The sequence below is a fragment of the Populus alba genome, chromosome 11, assembly GCF_005239225.2.
Source record: "Populus alba chromosome 11, ASM523922v2, whole genome shotgun sequence".
NCBI lineage: Eukaryota > Viridiplantae > Streptophyta > Magnoliopsida > Malpighiales > Salicaceae > Populus > Populus alba.
The window spans coordinates 2,966,561-2,981,528 of record NC_133294.1 but is presented as its reverse complement, the minus strand read 5'-3'; the positions used below and the strand labels follow the sequence as shown (position 1 = coordinate 2,981,528).

At 33.7% G+C, this 14,968-nt stretch overlaps 1 pseudogene; it reads left to right on the top strand.

Moving 5' to 3' along the window:
• Positions 1-4,294: 4,294 nt before the first annotated feature.
• Positions 4,295-12,358, top strand: LOC140956159 (disease resistance protein RUN1-like; annotated as a pseudogene).
• Positions 12,359-14,968: the final 2,610 nt, after the last annotated feature.

Below are 14,968 nucleotides of genomic sequence, written 5' to 3'. Positions count from 1 at the left end.
CTTTTGAAATAGTTTTTTCTTTTTTCTTGAAAAGTTTATCATGAAATAGTTTTGTCTCTAGTAATCTTCCTCCTTTCTTTGTCTAGCATGAGATCTTTTATTTATAAATATTTATAAGAGTTTTCATATTAAAAAATGTAATATGATATTATTTTATTAATTAATTTTTATTTATAAAATCTTATATTTATAATAAGATATCTTATTTTATGTGTCAATTTTCTATTGACCAAAATATATGCAAAGATCTATTTTTTCATGTTATTTTATCTATTTTATTTTATCTTTTTATGTAAAAATAAAAATAACACATTATGAAATTTGATTAGTATTTTTTTTTGTTTCTATATATACCCTCACGAGATAAGTTCACTTGTAATAAAAAATAAATGGGCATGTCTTTAAAATATAATTGAGAAGGTTTTATAATTTGAATATATTTCATTTTAATTAAAAATTAAATTGATTTTATTAAATGTTCACAATAAATTAATATAGATATTTTTATTATAAAAATAAAATATAATAATAATCAAAATTAGAAATTTAAAAATTAATTTTGATTGAAAATTATCAAATTAAAAAGATAGAATTAAAATTCTTAACAAAAGTGGAAATCCTAAAATTTTCTATTGTAGCCAACAACTTTGACTGCCTATGAGACTCTTTCTTTTCATAAAAAAACAGTTACTTTGATATCTTGGTTTGAAAGTCTCGTTATCCTGAATCAAAAGACGCAATCGGTTCATGATTTTGATTAATGATCGATACAATTGAATCAGTTTTCATATACCAGCACTGCACTGTCACCCATGACCTCAAACATTATGACCCTTTTTTTATCAACATTATGAGGATCTTGGAATGTGTTTTCATTTCCCTGGTTTTTGACAGCAACAGTTGTTCTAGGAGACGCCAAAGCCACAAAGTTCTGACCACTTGGACTTTTTAATGGTTGGCTGTTGGAGCTATATCATGGCATGCTCTGTTGGCAGTGATGGAGGTATGAAAAGCTCGAATTATGTTGCACTGGTTAGCTTCTGTAGATTTTCTAACTTCACAGGGGTGAAGGCAAAGGGAAGAATCAAAAAATGCTCCGATCTGATACAGAACCAAGGAGTTGGACATTATTTAATTCTGTTGGGTTCTCCATTCTCTTTATGAGCCCTGGTGAGGTGTGGTTCTTTCTTCGAACATTAAGAACGAACCAAGACCTTAGCTTCAAGTGCTTGTATGAAGCACCAACTTGATGAGAAGTACTTTTCATTTGCAAACAATGTCCCAATACATATTATGCGAAAGAACAGGCGAAAAGAAGATAAACAAATTAACTATAGCTCCCATGCACCTGCACATGTGACTGGATGGAAGTAAATAGACATGAACCACCTGTGGAGATCACCAAGAGACGGCAACCAATTGTGTGGATTGTGGGAGTGCTGCAGATTTAAAACAGCAGATTTATGGAAGTTACTTTTTGATCGGTACAAGTAAAGGACTTATTCCATGAACAACGTTTGGAGAACCCAAAATAAGAATTTTTTGGGTCTTTCACATCTGTCTCCAGAGAAGCACGCAGGCACTTGTTGAGGGGATCAACAAATGGGTGAACGGAGACCCTTGCCACCACTCTCTTGTGTTGATGATCCTGCCACTTCCGTCTCTTTTTTTCTTCCATTTATTGTGTATGGGACTTTGCTTGCTAAATTATTATGCCTAAACAATAAGAAATCATCTTCCAACTCCATACCCAAATACTCGCCTCTAGCAAAGAATCCAAAACACATCACCACACCCACCAGACCACCTTGCAATGAATGAGAATATGACTCAGATTCGGGAGCTTCACTTCACAGCACCTGGATAAAACAATTCACGTTATAGCATACTTGGCGAGCAATTACGCGGCGAGTACTAAGTGATCTGCCTACAATAGGCCTAAGCTCCTCCCCAATCGAGCATTCTTGAAGGATGTTGCTGGAAACACAACCATAACCCATCCCAACAGGTGTATTTCTTATTATCATCCCACTTCAAACGCATCCCCATCGTGACCCTGCTTTATCAGAAACATCGCAGAGAACTTTTCAGTGATAGGAAATCGAATATGCAATCCTTAACTTAATAAGCTGTTTATGTGTTGGATGTTTTATTGTATAATACGAAAATCATGTGCGTGCGTTAGATAATGTTTGTTGCTAATTAATTTTCATTAGAGCATCCTATTAATATGTTACGCAAAAAAAAAACAATTTCCTAATTTTCATGTTAAATTGAGAATTTATCCCGGAATAAAAATGGGGATGTCACAACTTCTCTCTTTTTTCTTTCTCTCTCTTCCTCTTCTGCTATTTATCTCGCCAACCAACCTCCCACTCTTTCTTTCTCTTCTCTCTCTCATTCTCTCCTCGAGCAACGACCCTCTTTTCTCTAACAGGTATGGCTTCTCCTTCTCTTTTCTCCTCGGTTTGTTTAATTTTTTATTTGTTAATTAACTCATAACTTGTCATTTTTTTTATTCTCAGATTAACCCACAACTAATATAAGGTAAGAATTCTCCTATTTCTTCTCTAAGTTTTGTGTGTTTTTTTTTAAATTTATTTTCTTAATTGTTTGAATTTTTTTCATATGAGAAAATTTTGTTATATTTAGTTTTTTTTTTCAATTTTTTTTCAATTAAATTAAAAAATAAAAAAAACCTAATTGAACTTTAAAAAGGTTTAAGTGGCTTGAACAGGAGCTAAAATGAAAGAAAAATAAAGTTTAGAAGTCAATTTGTTAGAAATTAGAAGAATCAATAAGTCTAGGGACTTAATTGAAATTTGGTTTATGTTAACTAATGCAACTAGGGACTTAATTGAAGGAAAAAAAGTTTGAGAGTCAATTTGTGTCAAGATTGCAATAATTAAAGGTTCAAAGACTAAAATGAATGGTGTTGATGTTTTGAGAGGCAAATTAATTTAATTAAGGGTGAAATCAAAAAAATTAAAAGTATAAAAGGGCAATTAAGGATGAAATTAAAGAATATCAAGACCAATGATCATACTGTAAAAGACACTAAGTGCTCAATCAAAGAAATCAAGTGGCATAATTGAAAAGATTATTAAAGATTGTGACCAATTGAGGGTTTGTTTGTGAAATAACAAGAAAATAGGGACCAAAATTGACTTTCACTTATTAAATTTTTTTAAGGCCCGTTTGTTTGCTGGAAAGTAGTTTCTTTTTGGAAAGTGAATTTTGGGAAAGTAAATTCCAGGAAAGTAAATTATGTTTTGATGTTTGGTAGTGTAATAGAAAATAAGTTGGAAAACACTTTGTAGTGTTTGGTTATGTTATGGAAAATAAGCTAAAAAATAACTTATTAATGTTTTATTTTTTTCAAGTTTATTAAAACAATGAGGAACAAATCTTACAAATTTAGAAGTTGAATGAGAATGAAATTGTTAAAAAATATAATTTCATAAATTATCTCAAATAAAATAAATAATAATCAAGTAATAGAGAAATGATGGCAAACAGAAGCAAAAGATTTGAGAAAAAAGAGAGAAACAGAAATGATGTTAATAGCCATCATCTTCTCCTCTTAATTAGAAACAAAAGATTCTTACTTCAGGATGTCACCACTAGCCATCAACTTGTGGAATTTATTTTCTGACTTTTTTCTTACTTCACCAGGTCATTAGCCGTCAACTCCCGGCACCAAAATTTTGCATGCATAACTGGTCAAGCCTAGACATTCCGACTTTCTGCTTCCGCCATTAGCCATGGAAAATTCCTCACGCGGAGACTTCCATACCATAGAGAGAGAGTGACTTGTAGGATGACTTGTCTTAAAATTACAATCCACCCTTTTCTCTCAATTTTAAAACCATTCGCCATGTCTTGGGCCCAGTTGACTTGTTCAGAATTAAACTCATTTACATTTTTTTTTTTTTTTTTTTTGGATTCGAAGAAACCCCACCCTCCAAAAAGCGCACTTTGTGGACCCAGATAAGCAAGTAAAACCCCGGCTGTCCTAGGCTCTTACAAGAAGTGCACAGCCCTGACTCGAACTCAAAGACCGAGAAACAGAAATGATCTTAATAGCCAACACGCACACCCTTCGTTCATTTACATGAAACAAAAGATTTTAAACATGTCAATAAAGGCTGCCATTAAATATATGTAATTAATATTTTTTTTTTTAATCTTACTTCAGGATGTCAATAGCCATCAATTCCCGGCACCAAAATTTTCCATGCATAACTGGTCAAGCCTAGACATTCCGACTTTCTGCTTCCGCCATTAATTAGCCATGGAAAATTCCTCACGCGGAAACGTTCCATACCATAGAGAGAGTGGACTTGTAGGGATGACTTGTCTTAAAATTACAATCCACCCTTTCTCTCTCAATTTTAAAACCATTCGCCCATGTATTGGGCCCAGTTGTAGACTTGGTCTGAGGATATATCGGAGACGTATCGTTTTAACAAGACAGCAGAGTTCCGCGTCTTTGAATCATTGGCAATGGCAGGTATGAATACGATGGAATTTGAGATGTTTAATGGTTTGTTCCTGGATATAAAAAAACTCGTGAATTAGATTTTTTATGAATTAAATTTAAATTTAAATAAAAAATATTAATTTAACTAAACCTTGCTAACTCCCGATAGGATCAATATCAAAAAATTATTTTTAAAATAAAAAGTAAAATAATTTTATTTTTATAAAATAATTGACTTAAGTTAATTGAATAACGCAACTACCCAGAATTATTTTCAAAGCGTGTTTAAGAGTGTTGTAACAATTGCTTTTTAAAATGTTTTCATTCCAAAACACATTAAAATAATATTTTTTTATTTTTTTAAAATTATTTTTTATATTAACACATCAAAATAATTTGAAAACATCAAAAATATATTAATTTAAAAAAAAAAATAAATTTTATTTTTTTTTAAAATATTTTCAAACCGCAATGCCCAGCATACCCTAATTGTGTTTGTACGAGTGTCTCTAATGTCCCTTTTGGTAATTATACTCTACGCGTGATAAATGATTTGAATTTTGAGAAAATTAGAAGAAAAAAAATGGTCCTAAAGCGGAAATGGCCCATACCCCAGACTTGTAAGGTTTATATAAGAATTGTCTGGCAACGTAGTATAACTTGTATTTTTAAAAATTTTAAAAACTTTTTTATTTAAAATTATTTTTTTAATATTTAAAATTATTTTAATACCCTTATATCAAAAATAATATTTTTAAAATAAAAAAAATTATTTTAATTATTTATAAAAAAATATCCCTTTAAAAAATAACAACACTTTCAATCACAACCTTAAAAGCATAAAAATTGATGAACTGATAAGAGAACATCAGCGAAGGGAGAGTGACACTCTCTCTCTCTTATCTCTTTTAGTATTATGTTATATTGTGGAATGTAACTCTGCTGTAACTGAGAATCACTTAAATTAATTCACTGTTAGAAACTAATTACTGATGGTCTCATCAACCGATTTTTGTTGGTTCAGCATAGAGATTTATCAAATGTACAAATATTTTTCTATCACTTTGTTTTACAGAAAAAGTAGGATAATAATATATGAATACTTCAGCTTATTGGTGTGCTATCGATCTTGAACTATCGACTTGAATCCTGCAACTCCTATTTTTTTGGTTCAGATCTTTGAAAAGTCTTATCTTCGCTAGACTTGAAATGGCTGCTGGGAAATATCAAGAATCCTACTCTTCACGGTTTTCTTATTGTAAATATCAAGTGTTCTTGAGTTTTAGAGGTGAAGACACCCGCAAGAACTTTTACCGATCACCTCTACAAGGCCCTGGTTGATGCAGGGTTTCACACATTTAGAGATGATGATGAAATTCGGAGAGGAAAGAATATACAACTGGAGCTCCAGAAGGCAATACAGCAATCAAAAATAGCGATAATCGTGTTCTCCAAAAACTATGCTTGGTCGAGATGGTGCCTCGATGAACTTGTGAAGATCATGGAACGTAAGAGGAACGCTGACTGCATAGTTGTGCCAGTATTCTATCATGTGGATCCATCCCAAGTCGGACGTCAAACAGGGAGCTTCGCTGCAGCATTTGTGGAACATGAAAAGAGCTTCAACGAGGAGATGGAGCGGGTGAATAGGTGGAGAATTGCTTTGAAGGAAGTGGCTGATTTAGCTGGAATGGATTTAGGAGATGGGTAAGTTGTATCTCTTTATGAAACTACACAGAGCATAAGACTAGAATGTTGGTCGTGAACTCTTAATTTCTTTCAGTTAAGTATACTGATAAGAAAAACATATAAGAAAAATAAAATAAAATACTTATGATTTCTTCATTGTTTTTTTTTTTTCCAATCTTGATTTGGTTTTAATAAGGGGTGATAATGCACCTACAAAATTAACTATCAATCAATCATTGACACGCAACCTGCTTTAATTTCTTAGCTAAATGTTGTTTATTTCTATCCTTTATAGAGAGGCTACTTATTATCCTACGTTGTATTTTACCTTCTGATGTAGGTACGAGGCACAGTTTGTCCAATCTATTGTGGAGAATATCTCAAAGAATTTGGATCCAAAAATATTTTATTCCCCCCTTCATTTCATTGGAAGAGATCCTCTGGTACAATATATCAACTCATGGTTGCAAGATGGATCCCATGGTGCTGCCATTGCTTTACTCTATGGAATTGGTGGAGTTGGAAAGACAGCCATAGCTAAGAGTGTTTTTAACCAGAACTTCTATAAATTTGAAGGCAAGAGCTTTCTATCACATTTTAGGTCGAAGGATATAGTTTGCCTACAGAGCCAACTTCTTTTTGACATCCTAAACAAGACTGTTGAGATAAATGATGAAGATGAAGGAATTCTAAAAATTAAGGATGCAATATGTTGCAGAAGAACTCTTATTGTTCTAGATGATGTGGACAAAAGGGACCAATTCAATAAAATCATTGGCATGCAAAATTGGCTTTGTAAAGGAAGTAAAATCATTGTAACAACCAGAAATAAGGGTCTGTTTTCAGCTAATGATATTGAGTGGTTCGAGTGCAAAGTCGAACCTTTGGATAACAAAAAATCGCTTGAGCTTTTCAGTTGGAATGCCTTTGGAAGAGCTTACCCTGTTGATGGTTTTGTAGAAGACTCTTGGAGAATAGTACATCATTGTAATGGACTTCCATTAGCTCTTCAAGTTATTGGCTCTTCATTGTCCGGAAAAGGAAGAGAGATATGGGAAAGCGCATTACAACAATTGGAAGTGATTCCTAATTTTGAAGTTCAAAAGGTTCTTCGAATAAGTTATGACTTTCTTGATGGTGATTATCTGAAGATCTTATTCCTTGATATCGCATGTTTCTTCAATGGAATGGATGTGGATGATGTAGTTAGGATACTAGATGGGCTCGATAAAGGTGCAAGATATGGGATTGACAATCTCATCGATAGATGTCTTGTTGAAATCAACAATGATCAAAGGTTGTGGATGCATCAACTAGTAAGAGATATGGGAAGGGAAATTGCTCGTCAACAATCAACCAAATGTCAAAGAATATGGCGTCACGAGGATGCTTTTACAATTTTGAAAGGAACTACTGTAAGTAGCTCAAATTTTTTATATGTCTGCTTAAATGGTTTGTGTGGTGCCCTAACATGTTCATTCCTTTCTCATGTACTTTTAATATTTTTAATGCAGGATGCTGAAAAATTGCGTGGCCTTACCCTTGATATGCATGCATTAATGAAAGATAATAATGCGGAGGTTGTCTGTACTGATTTAATGGTTCGCCGCAAGCGCCGCAGGCTTAACTTCTTTCAACAATTGCTTTCTGATTTTTCCGATGAGGGAAAAATTACAATCTGGCCAAACAAGTTTGTTTCCTATCCTTAGCATGGATGCTTTTAGAAAGATGAAAGATGTAAAATTTCTCCAACTAAACTATACTAATTTTCATGGAAGTTTTGAAACTTTCCCAAGAATTTGATATGGTTGTGTTGGCATGGATTGTCTTTGAGATCCATACCAAATCACGTATGCTTGGAGAAGCTGGTGGTTTCTTGATTTATCTAGAAGTTGTCTAATTGATGCTTGGAAAGGCAAACTGGTATGTATCGAGTCTCTCTCTACAGCTATCTCTCTCGTTTTCAATTGATAACAACTAAATTCATGTATTTTCACAGTTTCTTCCAAAATTGAAAATTCTTGATCTTCGTCACTCTCGTGATCTCATTAGAACCCCAGACTTCTCGGGTCTCCCAGCCCTTGAAAAGCTAATACTTGAAGACTGCATCCGTTTGGTTCAAATTCACGAATCTATTGGTGATTTACAAAGATTGTTGATTTTAAATCTAAGAAATTGTACAAGTCTTATGGAGCTTCCAGAAGAAATGAGTAGATTGAATTCACTTCAAGAGCTGGTTTTAGATGGTTGTTCAAATCTTAACAGCCTGAATATGGAGTTAGAGCATCATCAGGGGCGCAAGCTGCTTCAAAGTGATGGAATTGTTGCAAGTACATCATTCATTACATCTCTTCCATTGAAGCTATTCTTTCCCTCTAGGTTTTTCAACGAGGAAAATGTTGAGATTTACCTCGTTTGCACTGCCAGGCTCCTTGACGAGACTAGATTTAAGTGGAACAAACAATGCGTTCTCTTCCAGAAAGCATCAAGGGTCTTGGTCTACTCGATTTCCTATATTTAAGAAATTGCAAAATGCTTCAGGCAGTCCCAGAGCTTCCATCCCATTTGCGGCTGTTAGATGTGTCCTTTTGCTATTCACTGCAAAGACTTGCAAATCTAACCGTTTGGACTAAAACCGATGGTTGTGAACAATTTGTCGAGTTCCAAGATTGGATGAAGCAAGAATTAATCCAATTGTTTGACTCTCACATGTTCAGAATAATGAAAACGGTTAGTGCTCAAATACAGCCATCGAGATTTCAGGTCCTCCCTCACCCCTTTTATTGTATTTGAAATCTACATTTGAATATTCTTCTTTGGCTCATTTTATAGACATTGTTTTGGTGGTACAGATAATATTTATGGATGGCATAATCAACTTTGTCGAATATGTATTTGATGAAGATGAGATGTTAAGCAGGTTTCATGAGGAGGAGGAAGAGGATAAATGGCTAATTGAGAATGAGTTTGTAGATAACTTTTCATTCAAAATATCCTCACCTCCTCCTGCGCACCGGATATGTGGCTTTAATCTGTTCACAAGGTTTTGTGTGACGTCAGAGTATAGTTTATATGATCCTTTTCATATTGAAATCAGAAACAATACCAATTGTCTATCCATGCATTGTCAAGCCTATCTCCTCCCTATTCGTTACAAGCGCGGGGTTCGTGAAATCCAATCGCTAATGCACGGGAAATTAGGGGTCGGTGATCCTACATTTGATGATGGTGATGACGTGAGTATTTCAGTGCTTCCACATGATCTAGCTATTCAAGTAAAGGCGATTGGTGTACAGTGGTTGCATGAAGAGAAAGGAAAGGATGATGATATCCAATCAAAGGATGAAGTTATCAATGCCCACAACAGTAGGGATGATGATGATGATGATGATGCAGCACACGTAGCCAAAGTAGAAATAGCTTCTCGTATTTTTAGAAATTATTATTGTGCTTTCCATGGTAAATACGGTAAATACAGTGCTCGGCCTGCTGGCAATTTCGCTTGGTGGTATTTTTTTTAATATAAAAAAGATGTTGAGGTGATGGTAGTGTTTTTTTTTTTTAAAAATAAAAATAATTAAAGACATAGGTTGTTAAGTTGCCTTAATTCAATAAATATAATTAATTTAATAATATAATTAAAAAAATTGAGAACAACAATAAACAAAACAAACTAATAATTAAAGAAATTCACAATGATCAACTAAAAAAAAATGCTTACCAATATTACATAAATATATCCTCATAGTATTTGGTAACGAAGAAAAAAAATCAAATGAGAATGTAACAACCTTATAAAAAAACATATGAATCTCAATTCTAAACAATCATAGGTTAAAGGATAAAATTAAAAAAATAAAAAATAAAAAAATAATTATTGAATTATGCTTCGTCAAGGTGGTGCTTCGATGAACTTGTAATGATCATGGAGTGCAAGAGGAATATTGACTGCATAGTTTTGCTAGTATTCTATGATGTGGATCCATCTGAAGTCGCTGTAGCATTATTGGATCATGAAAAGCGTTTCAAGGAGGAATGGTTTTAGGAGATGGGTAAGTTGTATTTCTGAATGAAATTACACATAGCATAAGACTAGAATGCTGCTAGTGAACTCTTAATTTTTTCAGGTTTGTAGTAAAGCATTTAGACAATGACTGATATTACCTCTTCAATTTAGAAAAAACTGTACCACTCACAACTCAGTGAACATTAAAGAAAAATAAAAATAAAAATAAAAAAACTTGTTTTTCTCATTTTCTGATATTTTCGTTCTTAGTTACCTGAAAAAAGCAATGATTTCTACATTATTCCATTTTCGGTTTCAATCATTGACGCACAGCCTGGTTTAATTTCTTTTTTCCAAGACACTAAGATTTTGAAACTTTATAGAGAGACTTGCTAATTATCATATGTTGCATTTTCTTTTTGATGCAGGCATGAGGCACACATTGTCCAATCTATTGTCGACAAGGTCTCAAAGAAATTGGATCATAAAATATTTCATATCCCCCTTTATTTCATTGGAAGAGATCCTCTAGGAAAACATATCAACTTATGGTTGCAAGAATATGGCTCCCACAGTTCTGCCTTTGATATACTCTATGGGATTGGTTGTAAATATCAAGAATCCTCATTTTCACGGTTCTCTAGTTGTAAATATCAAGTGTTCTAGAGTTTTAGAGGTGAAGACACCCGCAAGAACTTTACTGATCACCTCTACACAGCCCTGGTTCAAGCAGAGATTCACACATTTAGAGACGATGATGAAATTGGGAGAGGAGAAAATATAAAGTCAGAGCTCCAACAGGCAATACAACAATAAAAAATATCGATAATCGTGTTCTCCAAAGCATATGCTTTGTCGCGGTGGTGCCTGGATGAACTTGTAATGATCATGGAACGTAAGAGGAATACTGACTGCATAATTTTGCCAGTCTTCTATGATGTGGATCCGTCTGAAGTCAGAAATCAAACAGGGAGCTTTGCTGCAGCATTTGTGGATCATGAAGGAGATGGAGCAAGTGAATGGGTGGCGGATTGCTTTGAAGGAAGTTGCAGATCGAGGAGGAATGGTTTTAGGAGATGGGTAAGTTGTATTTCTTGATGAAACTACACATAACATAATACTAGAATGCTGGTTTTGAACTCTTAATTTTTTCAGGTTTGTAGTTAAGCATTTAGATGATAATTGATAATACCACTACAATTTAGTGAAACTGTAACACTCCCAACTCAAAGAACATACAAGGAAAATAAAAATAGAAGATATTTTTTTCTCTTTTTTTTCCTTGACTACCTGAAAAAGCAAAGATTTCTACATTATTCCATTTTTGGTTTTAATATGTGGTGATAACATAGCTGCAAAAGTAGCAATCCATCATTGACGCACATCCTGGTTTAATTTCTTTTTTCCAGGATGCTAAGATTTTGAAACTTTACGGAGAGAATTATACATTACATTTTTCTTTCTGATGCAGGTATGAGGCACAGCTTGTCCAATCTATCGTGTAAAAGGTATGAGCAACAATAAAAGTTCTTCTGCAACATAATGCACCCTTAATCTTTCAGATATCCTAAACAATGCTGATGACATACATGATGTTGATGGAGGGATTATATCAAGGATGCTTTATGTTGCAGAAGAAATCTTATTATTCTTGATGATGTGGACAAATGGGACCACTTCAATGCAATTGTTGGCATGCGAAATTGGCTTCGCCAAGGAAGTAAATCATTGTAAGAACTAGAAATAAGGCTTTGATTGTAGATGATGGTGAGTGTGTCAAGTGCAAAGATGAACCTCTAGATAACAAAAAATCACTTAATCTTTTGAGTTGGCATGCCTGTGGACAAGCTTACCCAGTTGAAGATTTTATGGAGGAATCTTGGAGAATAGTACATCATTGTAATGGACTTCCAGTAGCCCTTTGTGCTATTGGTTCTTCATTTTTTAGTAAAAGCAGAAAAGTATGGGAAAGCGCATTACATGAAATGGAAGTGATTCCAAATTGTCAAGTTCAAAAGGTTCTTGCAAAAAGTTAGAACTCTCCTGATGATGATTATCAGAAGAACTTATTCCTTGATATTGCTTATTTCTTCAATGGAATGGATGAGAATTATGCAGTTAGGACACTTGATGGGTTCGGTATAGATGCAAGATTTAGGATTGACTATCTCATCGATTGATGTCTTGTAGAAATTGTTAAAATAAAATGAAAAAAAAATTATAAATGCATCAACTTGTAAGAGACATGGGAAGGGAAATTGCTCGTCAAGAATCACCCAAATGTCAAAGAATATGGCATCACACATGGAAGCTTTTACAGTTTTGAAAGAAACAAGTGTAAGAGTAATTGGTTCTGTTTTCCTATCTTCATGGTATTTAGGTGTCTTAAAATGTTCATGCTTTTACTTTCTTTTCTCATTTACTTTCAATATTTTGGAAGCATGATGCTGAAAAATTGTGTGGCCTTACCTTGTATATGCATGAATAAGTACAGAAGTTGTCTGTACTGATTCAATGGTGCGCCTGCAACCGCTGCAGGCTTAACTTCTTTCAACAATATCTTCTTCCTACACTCCTCTCTCAATAGTGGCTTTCTGAGTTTTTCTTGGGGGAACAAGTACAAATTAACACAAGTTCTATGGAAGTTATGAACACTTTTCCAAGAATTTGATGTAGTTATGTTGGCATGGATTCCTTTAAGATATGTCACATTGACTTTGCGCGACCATGTAAAAATGAAATTTTATAAGAGAAAAAAACAGACATTTAACATCTTGTTTTTTTATAGGGACTATCTAGTTTAAAGGGTTGTTATCTAGTATTATAGTAATTAGAAATTCTAATGGGTCAACATAGATTTTATGGTACAAGACTGGTTATATAAAAGGAAAGATATTATCGGCTCTTAAACTTTCTGTCTATGACAGGCTGTATTGTTAATTTTATCTTAAATTCCTAAAAATTTATTGGTTTATGCTTTGATGGTTTGCTTGTAATATTCTTAACTATAGCATTAGTGAATATTCAATTATAAATATTTTCAACTCTGGTGTTAGTAAATATTACGTACCTAGAAAATCATAAATAACAAAATATAATAAAATAAATTTAAATAAATATTTTTATTTATGACTCTAATATCAATAAATAAACCAATAAACCAAATTTATTTTTTATGTATGCATGCATACATTTATTTTATTTTATTTTACTTGTTTTTTTTATTATTATTTTTTGGGGTTAGGTTTTTACCCACAAACATGCGTGAATTGTTCACAAACGCTTCCTACAGTTTCCATGTAATTAAATCTCTAATACACAGTGTTGGTGAATTATTTTGCAAAATTGGAGACACTTACCTGGGAGCAGGATGAAGGCGATGGCGTGCTGTTCCTCCTTTCGTTTACTTTTCCTCTGGTTCTTTCTTTTCTTTTGCTTTCTCTCGGTGCAACCTTTGCCTGTGTTTGTTTTTCTCTATTTTTCTTTTAGTCTCCCCGTATATGCTCTGTTCTCCTCTGTTCGGCTGCTTTTTTTTTCTTTGTCCTCCCCGGGTTTCTACCTCTGTTTCCTTCTCGGGTTCTTTTGGTTTTCCTTAGTCCCCTGGTTTGTTCCCTTTTCCAGTTCTTCCCTCTGTATTTTTTGGTCTTCTCAAGCAATAACAGCAGTGGCTGCTGAAAATGGAGCTTTTGGAGCTGCCACCAAAGAAGAAGACAAGGGCGTCCCTTTAGTTTTTCACTGATGTTCGTTCTTTCTCTCTGTTTTTCTCTTCAATCTCTTCTCTTTCATCCCTTGTTTCTCTCTTCTGTTTTTTTTTTTCCTGTTTCTTCTTTACGTTTCTCCTTCCCCAGTCCCCGTGTGCATGGTCTTTCTCTGGCTTTTTATATAGCCAGAGAATGCCATGCAGTCGCCTCTAAATAATGAGGCGACCGACCGTTGTTATTGCAGGAGTAATTGGGATCGTGGGGAGTTCGTTTCTGGTTTGGTTCGCTGAAGAAGATGAACAGTGTTGATGGCCATTTTCGTTTTGGTATGATGTTTTGAAAGCTTTGTAAGCAAGCCCCTGGATAAACTTTAATTGGACTCCTACATGTCAACGCCATTTGCAAATGAATCCTTTGATTTTAATTTCTTGCAATTTTAACTAGAATCAACCCTAAACTTTGATGTTTATTTAATTAAGCTCCTGATTTTATTAATTAACTAATTTGAAGTTTAATTAAGTCCCAAACTTATCAATTCCTCAATTAAATTCTTAATTTGGTTAATAAAACTAATTCAAAGTTTAATTAAATCCCAAAACTTGTACTTCCTGTTAATCCAAATTTTAATTCATTCTTCATTTATTTTATTTTATTTTTTCAAGGAAAATAATAATAATAAATTAAAATAAAAGGGTTGGGTTTTAACATGATCCAAACCAAAGCACTTCTGCTTAGAGAAGCTTGTGGCTCTTTATCTAATCCAGAACCAGTCTAATTGTTGCTTGGAAAGGCAAACCGGTATGTATCTAGTCTCTCTTATTTTCAAAGGACAGCAACCGATTTCAAGTGCTTTCACAGTCTCTTCCAAAATTTAAAATTCTTGATCTCCGTTGTTCATTTTATAAGTTCTGCTTTATTTAAACTCTACGTTTTTGTTCAGGATGTCAATAGCCATCAATTCCCGGCACCAAAACTTTCCATGCAAAATTTTCCATGCCTAGACATTAATTAGCCATGGAAAATTCCTCACGCGGAAACGTTCCATACCATAGAGAGAGCGGACTTGTGGGGATGACTTGTCTTAAATTT